Source organism: Rhinolophus sinicus, linkage group LG05, assembly GCF_036562045.2.
Source record: "Rhinolophus sinicus isolate RSC01 linkage group LG05, ASM3656204v1, whole genome shotgun sequence".
NCBI classification, from domain to species: Eukaryota; Metazoa; Chordata; class Mammalia; order Chiroptera; family Rhinolophidae; genus Rhinolophus; species Rhinolophus sinicus.
Genome location: NC_133755.1, coordinates 183,725,942 through 183,732,589, shown reverse-complemented (window position 1 = coordinate 183,732,589; position 6,648 = coordinate 183,725,942). Strand labels below are relative to the sequence as shown.

Genomic DNA, 6,648 nt, shown 5'->3' with positions numbered 1-6,648 from the left:
GTACCCAGTTAGGTATCAAACCTTGGGGAGTAGGAACAGCACACTTTCTTTATTCCCCACAGCACCTGGCACAGGCTCGTCACTATGTCTTGAACAAGTAAGTCTTGCTTACTCTGTACATGTTCCAGGAAACACCACACGAGGTGGGTTCTCACGCTGCAGGTGCCTCGTCTGCATGTAGGACAGATGCAGGCCTTCCGCCATCACAGTGTCATTATAGCCTGGCGGGGAAGACTGCCTGTCTGCTTTCTGCATGGGGACCTTCCCCGGGCTTAGTCTTTGTGCTTTCTCAGTGCTCACCCAATTTAATGGCAGAATTGGAAAACTTAGAAGAAAAAATAGTTTTACTTTTGTTAAAGATTTTCAAGCATCTGACAAGAGTCTGATTTATTTGTGTGGTGATAATTTGCGATTTATCTTCGGAGAAGTGAGTACAGGGAATGTCTTGGGGTCATGGAGGAGGAGAGAGAATGAGCTGCCATCGGGTGAGCTCATGCAGACCACGTCCAGGCTGGGTGGCAAGTATACGACAAACAAGAGGACTGACGTGGCCACATGAACTGTAGCTTCTGTCGGTAGAACACTCCATGTTCTGTAACAGGAAGACTCACTGGGTTGCAGCCTCCACTCCCTGGTAGGTGTCCTGTGGTTATGGTTTCATGTGGCTGTCTCCAATTTCCCAAAAAGCTCAGAGAAAATTTTACCTCTTAGTTTGAGGGCAAAAGAAAAAAAAAAAAAGACATAGGTTTGTTCTGAGTCAGAGTGAAAGCTTTGGCTCTTTGTCTTATAACTTAAAGGGGTCCTAATTCTGGTCTCACACTGGATGCTCCAAACTTGTCTATGCTCATGACCTTTAATGCTTCCTCCTAGGGAACCAGAATGGCCACATTTCTTAATTCCACCACATCTTAGTTCTTAGACATGCTTGTAGTGCTGTGGCTTATTAAACTGTTTATATGTAGAATTATTTAAAATGGTGTCCACACTCAGAATACCAATAATAATACTAATTGTAATGATTAAGTAATCAATGCATCTCTACTTTCATTATGAATTAGCAGCGTGTCTATGATTGTGGTGTATAAGTAGGGTGACCGTATAATTTGTCATTGGACTGGAACCCTGAGAGTGACTGAGGCTGCTGTTCCCACTGCACCGCACGCAGAACTGGAACGGGTCCTGGAAACCGAGGTGTGATGGTCATGCTGTGAATGAACCCAAATATAAACACAGGATTTACCTTTTGTTTTCTTCCTTAAACACTATAGGGATTCCCTCACCATCTATTCAGTCCTGTGCTGGAGAGATGTGCCCAGGAACACATCCACAGGGGTGCCTCAGTGGGCAGAAAGGGTCATGGAGCAAACAGATGCTGAGCTGGCACCTAACCAGGGCCTGAGGAGCTCTGTAGACTCGGGGGCCTCCGGTCTGGTGAGGACCTCGCAGAGCACATTGTCCTTCCATTTGCAAGACTGGCTGCCAGCGGTGGGGTTGAGAGCAGGGAGGCTGTGCACTGCAGGGAACTTGCATGCGGAGCAGACACGGAGGAGGAGGTGACACAGTATAAAGGCAGAAACACGACCCTGAAGGAATTTGTAGACCAGGTAAAGGAGTCTGGCCAGGGAAGAAATCACGGATTTGGGGACGGTGCGGAAGGTGGCAAGGTCGCAAGGTCAGGTGTGCACTTCAGAACGATGAATCTGGACGTGCAGAGGGCGGAGGACGTGGCCTGTCTGAGAGGCCAGGGAGGGGCGGCCCTGCCACTGAAGCTTGTGTAGACGAAAGGGCCCTCTTTGGATGAAATGAAGGGTTACAACTGGGAGGACAAAGTAGGCAGGAGGGTGAGTGTTTCCTTGGCGTGAGTCCTGCTGGGCGTAGGTGTGTTTCTGGAGGCGGCTCACACACGAGGACAGTTCACACTAGGTCCCCCCCACAGCAATTCCCGGGACCACACAACACACCGCACTCAGCCAGAAGGGGGCGCTCCCTATTCCAAACCATTTAACTGATGCCTGCGAGTGCTCACCTGACACAGAGGGGACACTGCGGTATTAACCACGTGCTGTGAAAACTTCTAACTATTGCAACTGGAATGTGTGTGTGCGCGCGCACACACACACACACACACACACACACACACACACACACCAGGTGACTGATTCTAAAACTCAAACTTCTTGAGCTTCATGGCAAATCCGTGTCTGCCATTGGGCTGGATATTACAGAATCACAGTTAGGCGTGGCTGTAAGAGCAAGTCAGGGGGACAGTATGGCCAGTTAGACGCACAGGGCAAGACTAGCTGTCTGACTCTGGCACAGAGTAAGGACTCAGAAAGTATGTCTTGTGTTGGATGCAAGTCTGAAAAATCAAAATGTGTCTGTAAAGAAGTCAGTAGAAAAGAAATGAAGCAGAAACATATCTCCCTTCCATTTAAGGGAACTTTATAGTTACAGAAGGAATGGGGGTTGCATTGTGTATTGGGTACCTGGCTCGTGGTGTCTGCATCAGCGACTGTGGCCCTGACTTTGCTCTTGCCCCCAAGTTGCTGCTGCTCCAGAGACTGGGCTGGAGGGATTCGCCACTACCCTGTTTTCCTGAAAATAAGACCTAGCCGGACAATCAGCTCTAATGTGTCTTTTGGTGCAAAAATTAATATAAGACCTGGCATTATATTATATTATAACCAGTCTTATAGTAAAATAAGACCGGGTCTTACATTAATTTTTGCTCCAAAAGATGCATTAGAGTGGATTGTCCTGCTAGGTCTTATTTTTGCGGAAACACAGTAAGTGGGGGTCATTTGGCAGTTGATAGGAAGAAGTAGTGGGTAGAATTCTTCATGGTTTTATTCCATCAACAGATTTTCTATGTTTGGACCTGGTATCAGTAATAGATGATGTAACATTATGATGTCATTTTTTTGCATTAGTTTAATTGTTGATGCTGTTCTCCAAAGAGGGCTGTGATAGGTACTTATCTGCCTGAAGGCTTATAAAAACATGAGTGTATAAGAGGATAATCGGAAGCAGAGGACATGCCTTAGTGTGAGGAGCGCTGATGTGACTGTGTTTGCAAATAAAGTTTTATACTTTTGCTTTAGAAAGCTGTTAAGACTAAAGAGGAAAAATGGCGAGCATGCAAATTGACAGTGTTGATGAGCAGATCATAAACGTTGAGGATACATGTAAATGCTGTGCATTTCTTAAGCTTTCTCAGAGTCCACATTTAGCTGGAAGGCTTTATGGTTGTGGTGAGCTACTCGGCACCTGTCAAATGTGCTCCTCGATGGTGCATTTCCCTGAAAGCTCACAGAGGAGTGGACAGCAAGAGAAAAGCTGGCCCTTCCATAGTCTGACCAGGTACCCACTGCTCCCCGGGTTCGGGGGCCGCCTTCTCTTGTGGGGCAGATGTGGACCAGGTAGGAGAATGGAGGAACTGTTCCTAAGGGAATTTACCTAAACACACAACAGCTTTGTTGTGGAAGGAAGGGCGTACTTCTTCTCTACCTCATGTGCTCCTGTGCGGACCCTGAAAGTAAGCGAGGGAGGGCTGCTTCCTCAGAAATGAAGCTAGGGCGGCACAAATACCATGTACAACTTGGACACTGCGAGCATTTGTCCATGTGTGCACGGAACTCACCCCTCACTCTGCACACTGACGAGACCACGTGGTGCACTGAAGGAGGTGCACCTGCCAGGGAGGGGAGTCACCTCGTCTGCAAAGCCAGCGTCTGCACCAGAGGACAGAGGAAAAGGAGAAACCAGTTCGGTAGCTGACAACAAAACTTGTTTGGGAGCACTTGGGGACGGCTCTCTGAGCATCCAGAAACATCTAGATTATGCCCAGACTAGAGGTTTTGCAGGAGCAGGTGAGGGCAGGAGCCAGCACCTGGACCCCTTAATGCAGAGGGAGTCTGCCTCTGGGCCCCTTCCCCATCAGCCACAGTCACTTTACTGGATTCCCTCATATGTGGTTAAGGTTCAAAATACATTTTCCTGTTCACGAGAATTTCAGTTGCAATAGAAGTATTCAATACTCTGTAATTACTCAATAATTATGAGTCTGAAAGGAGGAGAGGAGAGTCTGGCGATTGCTCTGACAGGGACAGGAATACTTTGTGGCATGGCCTTGAGGAGGTGAAGAAGCTCACTCCTGCTCCTGCACAGACAAGCCTAGAGGAGCTGGGTTTATCAATGGCCCAAGCACAGTGGTGTGTGTGTGCACGTGCGCGTGTGGAAGAGAACCACAGGGAACAGGCTCAAGAAAGTGACCTAGGCCATTACACCCACTCTGTCTCGAACACCAGGTGTCAGCGTCCCAGAGAGGCACTGAACCTCCAGAAGCCAACCATGAGAAACTGTTTCTCTGAACGAGATGCTGGACTTTGATCATCTCTCAAATTCTTGGAAGGGAAATTTTGAAAATGGTAAATGGTGATTAATTATAAGATACCTGTTATCAGGATTTTACCATGTTATCTACATTCTACTGATTTCCTTGTGTGTTATCATCCTATTCCATTTCAATGAGCATAAAGTAACCAGAGGGAACTTCCTAAAATACAGCCCTCAGGATGCTGCCCCACTAAGCTGTCAAGTGTCTCTCTATTTCTGTTCCAGTCAATTCCAAACTGTTGGCATGATTTCCCCTCTGCCCGTGCCCTTACACCTCATCTCTGCCCGTGCTCCAAACGCTGCTGTGTGCTAACCACACCGGCCTTCTTCCCGGTGCTCTAACACACTCCTCGTCCCTGAGCACTTTCAGACCCTGCCCCCCTGGAAGGACATACCCCCCAGCCCCAAATTCACAAACAGACAGGCATGCACACATGGTCCTTCTGACCTCTGGTAACTTCTGCTCATCTTTCCTGCATTCACTTAAATGTTACTTGCTTCTGGAAGCTTCCTGGATTTTCTGCTTCATGGGTCAGAGCCGCTGGTAGTTGTCTTCCTAGCATTTATCACCACTGCTGTTTTTATTACTTTCTTTTTGGTAATCATTCATTTAACCTCTCTCTCGACAGGGGGCTGTACTTGTGCTGTCCACTGTCCTCCAACAACATCTGGCCTACTCTTAACCCAGAGGAAGTGCTCTGTAAGCTTAGGTTGAATGACAGACTAAAGGGATGAAGGGCTTTCATAGATTCTCTGCTGACCTCCATCTCTCTTCTCTATGTCGTGGTCAGAGGGCTACTGTGTTGTGACCTGGTTCCACTTACACGGCTCTTCAAGTCACTTTGCTCTGGCTATTCACCCCAGTCCCAGCCTTGGGCTTCACTTCAGCCTGGGTCTGCATGCACGGGTCCTGGGTACTTGCTTGCAGGGCACTCACTGTGCCTCCTTCAGACTCATCGCAGCGTCCCCACACAATGCCAGTTCAATACAGGGTGATATTTAAACCTCTCTTTAATAAATGGTTAAGGAATATTGAGAAAAGGTTTGTGGCAATTTCCCAACATTTTCACTGAAAGTCTGTCTCCACCTCTATGTGGACCCATCATTTTGAAAAGTTGAAGTATTAGGGTCTCAGAGAAGTAGAGGTGTGTTTTGTTGTTGCTGTTTGCCTCGCTGAAAGATGTGGCGGCCCAGTACTGTCCACACTGTGTTTCTGTGAGATGTTGAGCTGCAAACTTCAGTTTCTCCGTCAGAAATGGTCCTACTCGTGTCTCCTGCTGTGAGCGGTGGACTTGACTCATCTGCGGTTGCTGGAACAGCCCAAGAGGCGGCGAGCAGAACCGACTTCTGTTTGATACCAGTGCTGTTCACATCTGCCTGGGGAGCAGCCAGCGACCCCGCCTGTTTCCGTCCCTGGCACGACACCGGACTCTGGACGTAGCTTGACGCTGTGGAAATTTCCAATGAGAAACAGCTTCCTGGCAAGGCCTCCCTTGTTATGATGCCCAGTTGAGACAAGAAGAACCGATCTTTATTTCTAAAGGAAGAGTGTCAATTTTCACCTGTGGGCAAGGGTGTTCTGGTGTCCCCACTTCGCCTCATTAAGACTCAACAACAATAAAACAGGAGCTTTGTCGGCTTCCTGGTCAGTTGGAATGTTTTATGGGGCACCCAAGGAAGAGTCCATTCCTACTTTTTACAACCTTCCATGGCTGTGCTTCCGACTATCTGGGGCGTGGGCGGCCCTCCACTTCCGGCCCTGGAGCGCGGGCGGCCTTCCACTTCCGGCCCTGGAGCGTGGGCGGCCCTCCACTTCCGGTCCTGCATTGTGGGTGGCCCCCCACTTCCGGCCCTGGAGCGTGGACGGCCCTCCACTTCCGGCCCTGGAGCGCGGACGGCCCTCCACTTCCGGCCCTGGAGCGTGGGCGGCCCTCCACTTCCGGCCCTGGAGCGCGGGCGGCCCTCCACTTCCGGCCCTGGAGCGTGGACGGCCCTCTACTTCCGGCCCTGCATTGTGGGTGGCCCCCCACTTCCGGCCCTGGAGCGTGGACGGCCCTCCACTTCCAGCCCTGGAGCGTGGGCGGCCCTCCACTTCCGGCCCTGGAGCGTGGGTGGCCCCCCACTTCCGGCCCTGGAGCGTGGACGGCCCTCCACTTCCGGCCCTGGAGCGTGGACGGCCCTCTACTTCCGGCCCTGCATTGTGGGTGGCCCCCCACTTCCGGCCCTGGAGCGTGGACGGCCCTCCACTTCCGG

General features: G+C 50.1%; 1 long non-coding RNA gene across 1 annotated transcript; it reads right to left on the bottom strand.

The window, feature by feature from the left end:
* Window positions 1-403: 403 nt before the first annotated feature.
* Window positions 404-6,135, bottom strand: LOC141571744 (uncharacterized). The gene is made up of 3 exons (XR_012496835.1): window positions 4,844-6,135; window positions 3,641-3,731; window positions 404-706 (listed from the first exon to the last, which is right to left on the bottom strand). It is a non-coding gene; the product is annotated as an uncharacterized LOC141571744 (long non-coding RNA).
* Window positions 6,136-6,648: the final 513 nt, after the last annotated feature.